Source organism: Odontesthes bonariensis, chromosome 22 (assembly GCF_027942865.1).
Source record: "Odontesthes bonariensis isolate fOdoBon6 chromosome 22, fOdoBon6.hap1, whole genome shotgun sequence".
Taxonomy (NCBI): Eukaryota; Metazoa; Chordata; class Actinopteri; order Atheriniformes; family Atherinopsidae; genus Odontesthes; species Odontesthes bonariensis.
The window spans coordinates 11740681-11758828 of NC_134527.1; the positions used below are offsets into that span (position 1 = coordinate 11740681).

The following is an 18148-nucleotide window of genomic DNA, read 5'->3' on the forward strand; positions in this document are numbered from 1 at the left end:
GCATAGATCCCATTTCCACACAATTTTCTTTCTTTTAAAATTAAGCAATTCTGTTATGTCCACCTAATATACATATATATATTTATATGGGTTGTAAAATGGAATCTTGATGTATTAAGAAATACTGTATTTTGTCTATGTTACTTATGTCAGTCCTATTGATTAGATTAACATGTCTAATTGAAACAATAACACTGATATGACTAAACCCCCCTAAAACATGGTTATTTAATAAACTGAGGTAAGATTGGTTTTACTTTAAGACGCAGCCATATGAAAAATGTCTAATTAACCCTAATAGAAGTTTATCAAACCAAACATTTGCTTAAGCGGAATTACTTAATGCTTTTTTTTTTCCTTTCATGTCTTGTAATAGCAACTAGGAACATGAGATACAGGTGGTCATAAAGAGCTCATTTGATTTGATACATAGGCTTTAGTGAAATGTTCAGGAGCTTGAAGTTGAGCTATATTCATGTTGAAAGTAGCTTGGCTTTCTAATTGGTATTTGTCCTGGTTGCCTCCCTGTGGAGATATTCTGGGCATATCCAGATGGAGGCAGATCAGAAAGGGATTGCATTTCCCAGCTTTGGAATGCCTTGGATCTCCCAGTAGTGGCTGGAGGATGTTGTGGGAAGGAAGGAGTTGCAACATATCTGTTGTTGCTACCACAGTCTCAAACCTGTTCAGGTAGTGGAAATTTCAGGGATTAATGAGAAAGAAAAAAGAAGGGAATGTGAACGATACTAAACCTAGAGAAGAGATGATACTGCATCAATTGTAAGCATGAATTAAATGTAATGTACTTCTCTTCGTTGACAGAAACTTTGGTTTTGCTTGTTGGAAAACAATCAATAGTGAAAGCAGAGACATATCCACTTAGCATGAATATGTAAAAAAAAATAAAAATCTCTTTTCATTGGCTAATTATAACCTAGCTACAGTTTTATATTACGATCCTACAACTTTGTTCTGAGCAAAATCTGAAGTTTTTCCATGGAAGGAGTCGTTCCCTCTCTAGCTAGATGAAGTTGTAAGCTCTCTGCCATCGTTACCACATGGTTATTGTTACATTATTTGCTCATTTCAACTTCACGTACATTTAATTTTAATTGAAGTAAGCGGGATTAACCATACAGTATATTTGAAACAGCAGCCCTGGTGCGTGCTGAAAAAAGTGAGGCAGTGAGCTGTAATTATAGTCTTTTTTTTCTTTTTTTCCCCCCAAAGTTGAATATTAATTTTAATTGTTTTTTTAACATTATATAACAGAATTAATTTCAGAATATCAGGACTAGTATTCATATACCTAAATGGATGCAAACCCTCGTTTATCAAATCAATTTTTTGTCATCTTTGTTAAGTTTAAAGATATGATTGTTGAGGAGTTGCTATCAGTAACTGTCTGATTTACGGTACCTGACCTGTAGATGTCTCTGTGGGTGGTTGTTTAGAAAGACTGCGTGTGTGACAAGGACTGTGTTTGTGTTTGTGTGATGGCGACTGGGAGGTGAATCTTTACAGGATAGTTGCCTAACTTGGGTGTTCTGGCCTGCTAGTAGGGTGGCCCAAATTTCTCAGACTACTCCACCAGCTGTATTTCTGTCGGTAACAAAATGTTACAAACTGGGATAACCTTAAAAACTTTGTCTTGTCTTGATGACTAGATGAAGACTCAAGCACTCCCCCCAATCCAACTTAACAACCATTTACCAAATGGTCAGCCCACCAGTCTTAAATATGGCCACCCCAGGCGCCACTACGAGGAGATATTACTCTGACATATTGAGGCCAAAAGAAGGCCAAATGGGACCTCTGAAGTAACAGTTTAACTTAAAGAGGACAGTAACGGTAATTAGATTCACAGAAAACTTGAGTAAAATGTATCTTAGTATGTGGGAAATCTCTCAAAAGTAAACCAGGACATGAATATGTCTCCTCAACCACATTTATTTAGAATCTGTTTCTAGAGTTGGAATAACTTAAATTCAGTATTTCTGCCAATTCTCTCCAATGAAATATTTTCATTGTTATTTGTTCAAAAAATACTCTTTCAAATAATGGCAAATGTAACCATTTTACAATAAAATGTCGTTTACAGTATTTCTGAAATTTAGTTAAATACTGCTTACAGAGTTAAATATTCTACTAACATAGAACACTGCTGCCGTGTACACGTGTGTTTGTTACAGAGAGCAAGAGATTTTCACCCTGGGGGCTGCTCCATGGCCCACCCAGGCAAAGTTAACCCCTTTGTTATCTGATTGTAAAGCTCTCTTATTAGCAATGGACGGGTCAGTTTCCCTCCTTTTGTCTGTCTTTGTCTCCCTCTTTCACCTACACATGAATGTCACAAGTTAAAGAGAAGGGAGAGGAGATTATGGCAGAATTCACATGGATGCGATGTGTTAACGCTCAACCGTGGGCAGGCCTTACATTTGAGCTTGCCATGATGATCAGTCACAAGATCAGACATGCAATCAATCAAGCAGTTGATTGGTTGCCGCTTAAAACGTTGAGCTATTCTCAACTTTCCACCCTCTGACTGGTGAGAAATGAAACACCGATTAGGAGTCAGATTTCCTTTGTCAGTTAAGTGTACTATAAAACTAACGATGAGATTTGATAATAGCAAAGCGAAAAGTGAGAGCAAAGACTTTCAACTTCCCACTTCTGAGGCACAGCAAATGCAACATGTTCTGCAATTGAAGTTAGGCGGAGATAATGAGAAAAATGTGCTGGATATCCCGGTAGAGTGATGTAAACTTCCCCTACGAATATGAACAACGCACCGAATGTCACTTTTCCAGATATCTGGTGTGAGCAATGTTTTTATGAATTTTTGAGTTGCCTTCAGTATAAATCTATTCTGTCAAGCAAAGAAAATCTTTTTTTTTTCTGTATTATGTCCCCTTTTTTATATCTGTATTTTTATTAGTACGGCTATATGATGAAAAAGTGTTTTATCACTCTTTTTAACTTTTTAAAAATATCTTGTCAAGGCACTTTCCAGAAAACCTGACAAATAGTCTTAAATAAGCTTAAATGAATATGTTGTTTTGTATCAGCTTGAACAGACAAGGACATGTCAAATTAAACTGGGAAACACCCCATTACAGGTTTCACTCTAGCATCTAGTCCTTAAAAAGTACAACACATTAACCCCCCAGGTTAGGCTTAATGGGACAGCGAAGACCTATTATCGTTTAAAAAGCACTATAGATTTGTTCTAAATGTAAATTAGATCTTCAAATCCAGCTAATTATAGTTTTGAACTTTTATTAATTTACGACTCATTTGAAATTTTCAACTGTGCTCTAAATACAGTCTTAATGTGGTTAAGTTCTTGCAAAAGTCAGTTGCATATTGACTTGGCTTCTGTTCAAATCATTTTTGGTGAATTATTTTTATATATTTCTGCTCCTCTGACACATTCAAACTGCAGGATGGGAATATCAAATGCATGATTTTAAATATTGATTCTTATTTCATAAGCAAACTGTTTTTCAGCCAAAGTAATATTTATTTTTACATGTAAACATTCATGGATAGTTCATTAACATTTTTTTTTTTTTTAATCTTTGTTAAATTAATGTTATCTTTTTAACCTTATAATATTCCCTCTGTAAAATGTCAACATATCTCAGCTTTAGTAGTTGTCTTCTTTTAGGGGTAAGTTAGTAATTGGTCCATTACAGTTTCCTTTTTCATTTGTGTCCTATCTCCACCACAAATGCCAGCTGCACCTAATATTTCCATGCATGTAAACACTCGCACACACTTCCGCTGGGTTACGCATTTCCATCAAATGCGCCATACGAGCCTTTTATAGACATGAGATTGCCTGAGAGATAGATGTGAAGCTAACCAACCAAAGTAAGTAAAGTTTATTTATATAGCACCTTTTTAGATCTCACATCATAGAGTGCTTTACAATAGCAGATACAAAGTTGAAACGGAACACAACCTTAGAAAACACACACACATATACTGTATGTATACAGCGCTGACACACTTCAAAATTCAAAACCATCATACTGTATACACAGGCATCGCAGCACCTTCAAACGCACGTATACTTGGCCACAATTGCACTCAGACTCAGTTGAAGACACTGTTGCAGCCGAAGCACTGGTTCCCACGCACCAGACTGCTGGGGAAGTGAAAACAAGAGCAACAGGAACCGCCGCACTGTGAGAGGGAGGGGTGGGAGCACTGAGAGAGAGAGGGGGGGGGTTAGAGGAAAAGGAGACAGAGGGAAGGAGAGATGTGAGAACTGAGGTGATGGCAGGGAGGTAAAAAGATGAGAAAGAATTTAATCGATTGAGAAAGTGCCGGTGGGTCAGATGCTGAAAGAAAGAACAAAAATGACACGGAGCAGTTGAAATGTATTCGAGTAATTGTGTAACGGGGGGAAAATTAGTTTATGCGAAAGTGAGATGAGCTTTTGTTGAGTGAGGAATAGCGAGAGGAAGAGAGAGTGAAGGAAGAGGAGGGGTGGAGGAGAGCAGAGTGATAGAAAGACTTGTTGTCTGTCCTTTGATCTACTAACAGAGCCGCGGGCTGAGAAACAGAAGGAATGTGAGAGGCTGAGACACGTTTAATGTTAACCTTCACTGCCCGTGTTTTGTGTGCATTCGTGCACATGTGAGTGCATGAGTGAAAAGGGGTAAATGAGTGTTGGGATATATGCATGTGTCAAAGTCCAGTGTAGAAAACTGAGGATGTTTTTTTTATATATGCTTTTGTATTTTCACACCTCAATTCATTTTTGCACGTGTACCACAGGATTATTTCGTAGATGGTCACCAATATGAGCCGTGTTTTACTTTTTTCACACGCAACTCTTAAAACCCAAACAAGTGTTCTCACTCTGTGTGTGTGTGTGTCTCCGTATGTGTGCTGTTCTCTGCGGTGACCAAACAGGGGTCGTATTTGTGTGTCCTGCCATTTCTCACCCCCTCCGGAGACACGGTGAGAAGGGGGGGGGGGGCATTCCATAGGCACGCCAAGACATTCCGAGGGAAACCATCCCAAATATTTCCCACTGTGTGTGGCGAAGACTTCACATCTCCTGTTACACACATATACACTCACACACATACAGCTTCTGAAAGTGTTGGAGGTGTATGCCAAGAGAGAGTGTTCACAAATGACCAGATCAGTCTCACAGTCACTCTTGTTTATTATACACACAGATAGATACCAAGTGGACATCTTCATGGTAAGATTTTTGTCTGAAGGGTGACACTGCACGTGTTCTAGTTTTGCTGTGCAGGTAGCAATTTAGCTAAACTTGCTGCGATTGTTGTTCAAGTCAAATACAAGTTTAGGAATGAGTGAGTAATCAAGACATGGCCACGGATGCTGTGTAGCTTTGTAATTGTTACTCTTGAGCTAATATTTACTGTGGAAATGACCTCTTAACTGAGAAATTGACTCATTGAAGCATTATTCATCGAGTGGGGGGGGCAGGTTTGTTTTGAAAACACTGGCCGTTATGAAGAGGTGATGGCTGTGTTATATCAAAAAAGTCAAGACAGTTTGAAGCAAACTTTTAAGATCTTGAAGGAATAAAAACAAAAGAAATATGCACCCTGTTGTAGTTATAAATAATGATTGGAAAATGTGAAACTAGAAATTAAGTTTACCACATTGCTGTGTTCCAGTGTGCTTTTCTTAAGACCAAACGGCCTCATAATTTTGAATTTAGACCACAGAAGTTTGTGAAATTATGTTGTAATATAATACTGTTTTTTTTCATGGTTGGAAGTCAGTGAACTGATTGTAAAGAGACTCACTTAACACTCAAAAGCTCTGCACTTGGATAGATAGATAGATAGATTTTTATTTTCGAACATGTATAAAAAAGAAAATGTATGTAACTATTTGTACATACAAAAGAAAGATAAAGAGATTCACTTATTCACAATAGAATTTCCTTAATGCCTCTTCCTGGATGATGGGTAGGATGGGCTCAAGCTGCGCGTGACCTGGATAAGATAAAGTGGTTGCAGAAAATGAATGCATTGATATTGTCATGAAGTTGTTTACTGCTTACCTGAAGATGTGAAAAAAAGCATTGTATCAATCTATTTTCTAATACTCTAAAGGTACATTTTTGTCAGGCAGCAGTTTAGATAAGATAAACCTTTATTAGTCCCACAGTGAGGAAATTCACGTCACTGCAGTATTAGATACAGTATAGATTTAGTTAAGTTTAGATGTAGTGTAAAAATCTGACGAAAGCTTCTGCAGCTGTTTGAGCAGACACAATAGCAGACACACAAACGCACAAAGAGATAAGAAAGAAGATGAGCCATCACTCACCAAGCGTTTAACAAATCTGGCCTGCTCTCTTTTCCCACAGTCAAGTTGGCCCCAAGATAGCATTGCAATGCAATGACACCTGTGTGCGCGGGTGCTCGCATGATATACATCTGTGTGTGTGTGTGTGTGTGTTTGTGTGTCGCTCTCTGCATGCTTATTAGAGAGCATGTAGTTGCTCTGACACCACTTAACTTCATCCCTGAATCGGAGAGCTGGATGAATATGTGTTTTATGTGTTTTACATAGAAATTATTTCTGACATGATAAGCTGCAAAGTAACCAGTTTACCAACTTTTCCCGTGATTGCTTATTTTGTATGACATATAATCTGTAAACAGACTGCACTTATTAAGGCACATTTTGTTGTTATTAGACAAAGCTGTAGACAGTTATGCCCGTCAGACGTCTTTACGCAGACCTGCCCACACCTGTTGTGTGAATGGGTTCAGCAACTTCATGCTTTGACGCAGCGGATCAAACTGCCAGCACAGATGTGCTTTCACTGGCCTTGCTTTCTATTTGGATCGTAAGATGGCGGTGAAAAATTGTAATTCAGTTGATGAGCGTAGAGAAATTTGCCATTGAGGAGTTGCTATTGTACAGTTATGAAGTTGTCCGAAACCAGACGCAGAAACACCTGCATTACGCAGTCTGTTTATTTCAACACATATAAAGTGCAAAATGAGAGAAAATATTCACTGCTCCAAGGACAGTGTGTGTCATCTGATAAGGTTATAGAAAAATAAATGTCCGCTGAGAAATATTGAGCAGGTAGTACTTCGAAATAAGTTTTGATTTCTTTTTAAAAAAAAATGTTTTTTAACTGTGAACTTGGTAGCTTTTTTCTGCTCATCTGCTTTATATTTTCTCAGTAACTGTTGTCCATTGGCAAGCATCACTGTAGCATTCATTTTGCATATTAGAATCAGAGTGAAAGTGACAGTGAAAATTTGCCATTATAGACCGTATTCAATCTTTGCTCTTACTCTTAAAATATATACTCTTGTGCTACCCAGAATTTGTTTCTCCCTCTCTGTGTCAGTTTCTCCTCCTCACTCTGTCTGGCCCTCTCACTTTCCATCTCCCCCGCTCTTCCTCACCCACAGTTCTCACCCGGCCTCCCTGCTCAGCTCCACTCCCAGTCTCACTCTCCGTTTCAGATTAGCCAAGGCGAGGAATCCGGTGCAGCCGGCAGCTGGAATGTCCTGTTTGTCTTACTGTGTGTGTGCGCGTGTCTGTGTCTGTGTGTGTGTGTGTGTGTGAAGTTGGTGAGGCTGGTGCTTTTTGATTTTGATGTGGTCCATTGTCTGAGGGCCAAGCTGCTTCCTGTCCCTGCTCTCCCCAAACGCCAGAGAGAAACGGGAGAGGGTAGAAGAGAACAGTGGAGAGAAATAGCTGGAGAAATGGCTGTGATGGAGAGAGGGAAGGAAGAACGTGGGATACGAGGGAGAAAATAGCAAGGGGAGATGGCTAGGAAGAGAAAGATGAAGGAGGAAGTGATGGAGGGTTGGAGAAGGGAGGAGAGAGTTGGAGAGAGGAAGAGAGGTGAAAAGGAAGGAGAGAGAGCTTCAATAGGGCTTTTCCTCCAAACACTAATACAATGAAGTAGTGCGTAATTTCCCATACATACCCCAACACCCATCCCCTACTCCATCACCCATGCACACACAAATACACAACATGTTTCTAACAGTAGATGCAGCTTTATTCTCTGTATTTGAGTGGTTATAACCGCAGCAGAATGGAGTCTTTCTTCAGTCTTTCTTTCTCATGCATCATCTGTGTGTTGGTGGTTTGTGTGTGGTCTGACACTGTGGACTGCACAGGCAGCATGGATATGAAAGGAGGAGGGAATAATGAGCAGAAAACCTGCGTATTAAAGATTGTGGCGGAGATGTGGTGATAGAGGATACCTGAGCAGTGAGAAAATAAAAACATTTGCAAAGTCAGGAAATACTAGAAGGTGGCAAAAGAATGGCGAGAGGCCACTTGAGTGCATGTCCTATATCTGGTAAATTTTGCTGTGAAAACGGGGACGTGCAAAAATAAGTTAACATATGTTTTTGTGTGTGTGTGTGTGTGTGTGTGTGCGAGCTGCTGGCCGGTGAAGGGGCTTTGACGTGGCAGAGCGCAGCATTCCTGCTGGGTGGTGATGTCATGAGAACTAGCTCTCCACTTGCAGACAGAGAGCCCTGTTTATGTTCCCCTCCAGAGGAGAAACCACACTATGCGAGTGTGTGTGTGTGTGTGTGTGTGTGTGTGTGTGTGTGTGTGTGTGTGTGTGTGTGTGTCTGTCTGACTGCGATATTGGCTCATGGGGGAGGTGGGGAAGCCAAGAGGCACTCGAGAGGGTCTACTTTCCCCTGCTGCTCAGGGAGAGGGAACCACTTACTGATGCCTTCCTCTGAAACATACCAGAGAAAGAGGAAGTTTCTCATGTTTTGCAGAGCACGGTAGCTGCACAGCCAGACTGTGCTGCTGTGAGTGATTGCCTTATGCTTCCAAATAGTCCCTTAAGGGAGGCAAAATTCTTTGCAGTATAATAACAAACCTCGGGTCAGCTAATGACCACAATACCACACAGAGAAGAGATCTTACGCCATTAACTCTGTATTATTTTACTTCATGTTTTATCACTTTAAATGTGTGCACTTGGATAAGTTTGTACATACTTGGGGCCTGCTGAAGTCTTCAGTATATCAAACTAGGTGCAAAAGTAGGTCAACGATTTCTTCATCTGATTTTTTTTTTTTTTTTCATATTTATGAACAGCTGGAAGGAATTTGTTTTGGTTACAAATGAAGCGCATGGGCTCGTGATTATTTTGTCTGAATTTGTGTAAAGATGACAAACTGTTGCTTCTGCCAATGAAACTGAAATCGAAAAGGTAGCACTAAAGAAATGTTGTGAGAACTAGCCCTCACTATCATGTTTTCCTCTCCCCAGAAACTGCTGGTATGATTCTCTTTGTGTCCGTGGTCATGGTTTAATGGTTTCCCTTGCGATAGTGAAATGTGATATTTGGTCTTTGCAGCTTAGTGAATCGTAGATCATTCTCCCACACTCTGCATTCACCACAATATAGCGAACCATCCAAGCTCATTCTGCCTGAGCTGCACTCACCCAGGATGATGAAGAACTCTTGTCAGTCGTGCTATTACCTGCCAGTGGGAAATAGCTCAGAGGTTTAGGGTTGTTATTATCACAACTCTGTGGCATACCGACTCACTTTATGAGCTCGGGTAACTCCTCATCACGCAGTAAGCCTGGCTTGCTCGCATGTGTTCAAGCTCTTTTGGCTCATTTTGAAGCTACAGTCTCGAGTGTTTTTTCTTTTGTTTGTTTTTTTTTACATTTTGACCTGATTGCTGTGGCGTCCAGGAGAAAGGTTTACATTTACATCAGTTTGTGAAAAACCACAAAAATGAATAGGCTTGCATGGAATCTGTTCTGTTTGTTGAATGATTTAGGACACCTTGTTGCACTGTAGTTGTCATCCTGCCAAAATTAAGTATTCGAAACATTCCCCTTTATTTACAGCACCCATCTCTAGACTGCAGAAGATTACACATATACTTTCTTCATTGTAGAATTACATGCTCATGTTATATATGATTGCATATTTGTGACACAAGTTGTAGTTTATATTTGTACCAATATTTGAGAGGAAGACGCACTTTTTTCTCAACAGGTATGCATTTACAGTAACAATATCTCCCATGGTGTGAAAAAACTGTTGAGGCAAATGATCTTATCCTTCCCTGCAATGTTTTCCTAATGTTAGGTTACTGACTGCATAATTTTAGTTACCATTCAGCTCATGATTGCTGTCTCTGCATGATGAATGTGTGTGGTCTGTTGTCTCGTCTTATAGTCACACGAGAGTCGGGGTATTGAAATTCTGTGGTTGTATGTATCTTCCTGTCTCCTGTTTACATTTTTTGGAGTGTTAAAACAAAAAGGTCTCTGTGTATATCTTGCTGTATATATCTCAAAGTCATCTATGTGCCAATATTAATACAAATTGTGGTCTATTGGCTAGTTTTAATCCAAGCCATTTGTCCAATTTGGCTTTAAATCTTTACTGGCATAGAAAGCCAACATGACTGTGAATTACTGACCTATCAATCAGCCTAACGGACCCTTATGTAAGTGCAGGCTGTGTGTAAAATTCTAGCTTTTGTGTGCAGTTTGCATGCAGTTTCTCAGAATGAGTTTTGTCAACAGTTGAGGATAAACCTCATGGAGTCAGATATAATAGATGATAACCCCCCAGTGTGTGGTTTGTGATCTAAACCATGTTGTTTGCGTTTGTGTGTGTCTGTTGGATTTCAAACTTGTCGCTTCTGTGTTGTATTGCTGTTTTGCTTCTCACTTGTCTCTCATGACTGAAACTGTAAGTGTCAGCATAGTGTAGGTCTGTAAACTCCGTAGTCATTGTTTAAATGTTCAGTCAGTGTTTGTGTTCCCTGCTTGTATCTGCATGTGCAGGTCTTTGGAATGTGAGCCCGGTTCAGTTTTAAAACCCTAAACTATGTCATGCAGTGGTTCTTCCCAGAGCTTGTAGTTTGCGTGATGTGATGCTATCAGGAGGCTAGAAGTCTGTTTGCTTTGGGAGCACCAGCCTTGGCGGGTGCTCGCGCACGCATTTTGCCTGTTTTGTCCTCCGTTTCTCCTCTGTTACTCACAGAGTCAGTTTAAAGTGAAAGTCCTAGTGGGATGGGAATGGTCAGAGGCACACACCCCCTCAGCCCTGGGAGCAAAGAGGTAGAAGGCTGGAGGTCAGGCTGCTTGGCCTGGGAAAGGCCTGAAAAAGGATGAGGAGGAGGGGGGGCACTGTGGATAGTTAAGAGTAGATGGGTTGATAGAAATCAGGGGAAAAAATGTCAAATACAGAAAACAGAAAAAAGATATGTGACCAACACTGAGCTGCAGAGAGACAAAATGAGAAGAAATGAGTCGTGGTGAGTGCTGAAAGTAAAAGATGATAACAAGAGAAGTATTGCAGAGAAAAGATTAAGTGAATGATACCCAAATGACATCCAAAAATAAAGCTTGAGATGGATAGGAAGAGAGCTAAAATAAGAGTGGAAGCTAAGTCTTGGGTGTGTTGGACTTCAGGGTTACTAAAATATATGTGGAATATAAATGGAATGGAAAATTTGACCGGCAGTAGATTTAAAAAAATAAATAAATAAAAAAGGCTTAAGATGCACCACTTTCTCCCATTTCCTTTTCCACCTCTTGAAGGCCAGTATCTAATGTTTCTCATCAGAACTGCCTTATAACCGAAGCCATACAGTCTTATGGGTTTGAATGCATGCCCTTGTTTTTGTATTCTCTAGAGTCTGTGAGGATTATCTATGGACCAAATACAACGTAAATGCCAAACGCTGTATGAGCTGCTTTAATACCTGTGGCGGTTGGGGTTCAGGCAGTAAAACAGCTAATTGGAAGGTCAGTGGTTTGATCCCCAGACCCTCCACCTGTCGGTGTCAATGAGCAAGACGCTGAACCCAGAGTTGGCCCACACGTGTTCAGTGGTGTTTGAGTTTGTTTGGTAAAGAAAAACTTATTATGAATACGTATGTGAATGGGTGACAGATCAACCAAGAACAACAAAAAGGGATACCGTGGTTGTTCTGTAGTTCTGAAATTGTCAGGACAGTGATATCCAAGATTGTCTTGTTTCGTTGTGTGTGTTTATTGGAAGGAATAATACCTTTGTAAAATTGCCTCTCTTTTTTTTCTGTTGGCAAGTCCCAGTTGAATTTGCTATCAAACTCAAGGGTGGGGGCGAGCAAAAGGAGAAAAGTACGTATACCAACAAGCGATATGTCATGATATTAAAAGTTTTGATTAAAGATCATTTTTGTACTTAAATTTTCTTTTTTTTAATTTTACCAATAGTTTTACTAACCAATACACGAGCTGTTCATTGGACGGGGAAGTTTTCAAATACTAGCCACTCCAGTTATCTCTGGAGGCAATGTCGGTGTGTGCAAGTGGGCTTTTAGAGGTGTATAGTCATGGGTGTGTGATGATTTAACATCACTGTGCTGTTTGGGTGTGGGTGTTTGTGGTTAGGGTGTAGCCTTTTTGTGTGGGACACTGCTATCTAGTAACTGTAGGACCGTTTGAAGTGTGTGTTTGTGTGAGAAGATGAACTGTTAGCATGTCCCACCGACCAGAATCAAAGCCGCATATCTATTAATTAATTAATGTCACAGTTCAAGCCACCCAGCATCCCCTTTGTTGGTGGTGGAAATCAGAGGTGAGCAGAGTGCCTGAGTACCTGTCTCTCTGAGTGATCCCATGGACCTCCTACGCACACACACACACACACACACACACACACACAGAAATACACTCTCACAGGCCTCCTTGGACGCGGGGAGCCCTTTCTTTCTTTCTTTCTTTCTTTCCCTCCATTTTCCTGCTGTCTATTTTGGTCAACTGGTGGCCCGTTCCCACAGTGCTGCTGTTCCCATGGTTATCGCCGCGGAGATAGCGAATGGGGGTTGGGGTGGCGGTGGTGGGCTTGACGGAGAGCGGGAGAGACAGCGTTGCTCTGTTCGAAGAGATAGGGGGCTATGTGGCTACAGAGGAGGCGGGAGTGACGCTGGGTGGGGGTGGATGAAGGGTGTGGGGCTGTGTGTTTCTGTGTGTGAGTCTGTGTGATGCGCAGCTCCCATCAACATCACAGGTGGCTTGTGAGGATTTAGCCTCTGGGTTTTTGTATGTTTTAATTGAATTTGGCTGTATGGGATTATCATATTTTCAGTGTTCTTATTGTTGTCACTGAAAACGATCCATTGAATACGCAAGTAAAGATCAGTCTTGTTAGATATGTAAGATCAAACTGTGATACTGGTGACATTTGTTGATATTAACCCCATTTAAGACTTATCTCTTGACGGTCAATGCTACTTCCTGAGATTGAAAACTGAGGTGTGGTGCAAAAATTGAGGTGGCAAAGGAAGTGGAGGAGTAAGAACCGCAAGCTGGTGAGGGGGGCAAGGGCCAGTGAGCGGAGAGAGCAAGTGAGCATGGGAGGGAGGGAGTCCAGTGCTCAGAAAGAGCGACGGATTCAGTTCCCACACTTCTAATTACTGTGTCACTGGAGACTGAAAGGGGACTGCCCCTGGCCCTAGGGAATTTGCTGGGGCCGGTCGCAGAGAGGGTGCACTGATGAAGGGAGGGCAGGGGACAGAGGAGAGGAAGGGAGCAAGCGAAGGAAGGGTGGAATTAAAGAGGCTGTATGACACAGGAACTCTCTTCATCGTCCTTTCTTTTGGTTGTACCTCACTGCACTCACACTAGAGGTGAACCCCTTTACCGTGAGTCCCCTCCCCCCTCCCGCTACCCAAACGCCCCAACCTCTCACCTCCGACCCATTCCTCCTTAACCCCTCCTTACCCTCCTCCAACCTCAGTCCTGTCTCTCCCTCCAGCCTTTGTTCACCATCGTGTACTGCTTCCCTTTTAACCCCACACCCTCTTATTTTTCTAAGCTCCCCCTCTACCTCTCTGCTTTCCTAATGCTGCATCTCCTGTTGACATGAAATAGGCTCCCAGAGACACTTTGAAGTTATTTTGAATTCACACAAGAACACACACATAGTGGTGCCTTATCCTGTATCATTATTGCCACTTAACCCTGAGCCCTTTCCTCTTTTATATGCCTTTATCTCCCCTTGTGTGCATCCTGATGATCTATATGACCAGTTCTTTGAGTGTCAGTCTGTCCAAGTCTACAACCCCAGCAGTGGTTTGAAAAGGGTTTGAAACAGTTTTGATGTTGCCGTCTTGTTTGCCATTTTACTCCTTAGTCACTTGAATTAGTTAGTCATGGATGTCCCAAATATAATCACACCCGAAGACCTGTGTCAGTCCTTTGTATGACAAAGGTGGTGTATCACAAAGCAGTCATTATTTATTTTGGACTTGTTTACTCATCAGTACAGGTTTAATTGTTTTGATTGTTCAAGTGGTGTAAGATGACTTATTTAAGATATATTTGAGATATTTAACACATTACAGATGAAAAGAAAGATAAACTAAACAAATTGGGAAATTTCTAGCTTTCTGCCGACTCAGTTCTCTATTGCATAGTCTGTACAATCACTGGCTAAACCCTTCAGCAAAGTTATAAAGTGTTTGCTGATGATATTTGCTGTTTTCTTCTTGTTTTGTACAGTTACATGTATTTAATAAAGTGCAGGTAAGTGTCCACCATCTTCAGAAATAATTGTAATAATAAATGCAATTTCTGTAGGTTGATTTTTTTTTTTTAATTTATTTATTTTTTTAAATGTCCTGTCTTCTGTGCACTCCATTCAGGTGCCACAGCAGACTGCTTTGCAGCAGTGAGAACACGGACAGTCTCCTTTTGCGTAACACGTGGGGACTTTGTCCAGAGTTTGTGTGAAAATAGTGGAAGACAAATATCTGCTATTGTAAGACATGGTGTGCATGTCTGATCTGGCTCTGTAATTTCTTCAGTATAAAGGTGTTATAGCTGGCTTTCAGCTTTGTTGTACAGCATTTGTTTTGTGAACTGATCGGTCTCTGTAGTAATTGCACGAGCCAGTGAAAATGGGCAGCTTCAAAGTTTCTCTTCAGTACTTGGTAGTTGACATGTGAATAAGGCCTTAAAGATAAATTTTTCTAAACTAACTACGGGTTTAGTCTCAAGAAAGGCATACTGTATGTAATGCCTGGTGAATAAAGTCAAAGACTGTCTGTGGACAGTGGACACGCACACAGTTTTGTGTTCTCTACATGGGCTTTCTGCATACACAGACTTGTGGGAATATGATGAAAGTTACTTCCCAAACAGGCTCTTTTTGTTTTTTTCTTTTTTTTTCACCTTTATGGAGATTCTGCTAGTGCTGCAGTGTATCTGAAAATGTTTTATATCAGAGTATCCAGTAAAAATGCATCTTGTCAGGAAAAAGTAATCCGACTCTCCAAAATCGGTGTTGAGAGAAACGGCAGTGAGAAACTGAGAATGAAGTTCCCTAAGTTTTATCGTATTACTTTCAGTGCTGTCAGTCACCTAATTAGAGAATGAAACTTACTGACCCGCCACTGTTTTAGGAGGTGTACAAGTCTCTTTGTCGCACATGATCTCTGAAATATTTTTGAAAAGTGTCTAACTTTGTGGGCTTTTATTTAATACTGTTGTGAGAGAACCTCATCTACCACAATGCGTTTTGCAGGCACTCGTTTTCAAACCAGCAGATCCGTTTGCCAACACTGGAAAACTATTTAGTGGTTCCTCACTCTAACTCTGACACATTTTCTGTCAAAAAGCCAGGAAGGGAGAGTCATTTCGTCTCCATGCCCTCGCAGCTCTTCAGAAGAGAACAGACCAGACCAGCAGCAGCCACCACCGTCAATATTTACAGTCTTGGATGAATCACTCTGCATTACAATAACATTCCCTGCATGCCTCCACATCAGGAAGGGTATATAAAAAAAAAAAAGGGAAGAAGAGGGGGTCTGGAAGAGTGAGCAAAGAATCTGCCGGTGGCTCTCCCATGACAAGGCTGCGAATGGGCGTGCGCACTCTGATCTAGCTCAGGTTGATAGTTTCAGTGGGTGGAATTTCAGTTTAAGTGTGTGGGTGTAGTGACAGTTTGAGAAGTGTTGGTGCTTGTCGAGGAAATCTGTGGCTGTTGTAACACTGGCTTGAATGCCTTTAGTGAAGGCATGGGAAAAATTTGTGTTTTTGTATGGAAGCACGTGGATGCTTGACGAGCAGGGGAAAAAGACATTTGGAGCCCCGGGACTGTCTCAAAAAGACAGATGTCAGCTGACAATTGTATTGATGATCTGTTTGAGAGAGACGTTGTTTTTATTGCTCATATGACAGTACCACAAATCCTGCCATTTGTCTCAACATTTGTACAACGGTCGAAAGAACAGCAGGCAAAAAAAAAAATGTAAAACACGGCGCTTGATTTACTTTAAATATGTGGAAATGTGTCACATCACAAGCACAAGAATTGAAAGATGGTCTAATTTCAGCTACAAGATATGAACACCATAGGATGTCTGGAGAACATGCTGGGAGTTTGGTACAGGACTTTTCTGCAGTTGCCTGTTCACAGCAGGAGATTATCTGGGTATGTGTGAACACAACAGGAAATACTCCTGAGAGCTGCCTGGATGGAGAGTACAGGAGGCAGGACATGATGCAAAAACTTTAGTTCTGAAATTCGCTTTTGTTTACAGGATATGGAGAATGGCGGATGAGGCTCCCCACCGTAGGAGGAGAGCCTTTCTTTGTCAGCTTACTTTTAAACAGAGTTTTGACCTCTGCATTTAACCTATCTGAGGTTGTGACTACGCAAAGACCATCGAGCAAACAAGAAAAAGTGAACACGCACCCAGAGCAGTGGGCAGGGTAGTGTTGGAGGGGGGTTATGTCTGTTCCGTGCTCAGGTAGACCTCAGCTGCGACTGAGATGGAGCTGGATAGCGCTGATCATTTAATGCCCCAACCTTTCCCCCCCAAGCTGCCTCTCCAGCCTTAGCCATGGCTGCCTACCTATCCAGATTACATTATTTGACTCTGTCAGGTTCACCATTTCAAAGATGATCACACTTCAGCTACCCATTTTATCCATTATTGATTAAAATGGTCAATTATGCCACACATCTGTTGATTGTTTGGGCCACATATTGTCAGCAAATAATGAAAATGGCACCATATTTTTGCAGAAAGAATAAGAAAAGTCTCTTTCCTGTTTCAGCTGCCTTAAAATGCCTAAAAATGTTTCCATTTAGGGGAGCTACAGCCAGTGATTTGGGTCATCTCAGCTTTGACAATAATGTTGCTCAAAGCAAGTTTTAGCTGTGTTGGACCAAGTTGAAATAATCAAGCTATGTCAGGTGTTTTGTCTTCACCCGACTGATGTCAGGACAGCTGAGTCGCTGCCCATCTTTCGCCGCAGGCTGAAAACCCACCTCTTCAGGAAACACTACCCTGATCCGCCCTCTTAGGTCATCACCAGCTTCGTCCTAGTTCCTTACGCACTTATTTGTTTCCTAAATTGTCTTTGTTTTCTAAATTGTCTTCCCATGTGTCTAGGTACCTGACTTATCGCACTTACTCTAGCACTAGTTATGCTCTTAGCTGTTTGATTTTGGAAGGAAATGCACTTGTGATTTCTTGTGACCTGAAGTTCTTTTGCCTACCGATGTAGAACGCACTTATTGTAAGTCGCTTTGGATAAAAGCGTCTGCAAAATAACCATAATGTAATGTAATGTAATGTAATGTAATCTTAGGATTCATCCATCCATCCATTTTCTTTACTCGTTTAATCGAACAGGTCGCCAGTCCATCACAGGGCTATCCACTGGTGGATGGTTGTTGGTGGATACAACATCCATCCACTGTTTTTTACCCCATTCTGACCTCTTTGCCCAGTGAACAGCAGTGTCAGCAGACCCTCTCAGCTCAGGTTTCCTGAGATGTTAGGCTTGAGACCAGTCTCAGCTATCAGAGGTCTCATAAAGAGAAAAAAAGAGTTGTCCAAGGAAGGAAAGAAAGTGGTTAGAGGTGAGAGACAACCAGAGAGAAGAAACTTTGTAAAACCGCTTGGATTGCGTAGATGGAGCTTCAAGAAAGTCATAGGAGAGAGAATAAATTGCAGAGGCTCAGCTGGACAGTGAGGGAGCATTTAAGATTGAGGTTGATACATGTGTGTGTGCGTGGAAAGGGGAATGAACGGACTGTGCCCTGCCTAGGGAAGGCATTGGCGCTATTTCTGTCATGGCTAGACTGTTATCTACTAGGCTGTAGACT

General features: G+C 41.2%; 1 protein-coding gene across 1 annotated transcript in view; it reads left to right on the plus strand.

The window, feature by feature from the left end:
• exd3 (exonuclease 3'-5' domain containing 3) overlaps positions 1-18148 on the plus strand; it is a 43544-nt gene that overhangs the window by 15480 nt on the left and 9916 nt on the right. The window lies entirely within an intron of this gene.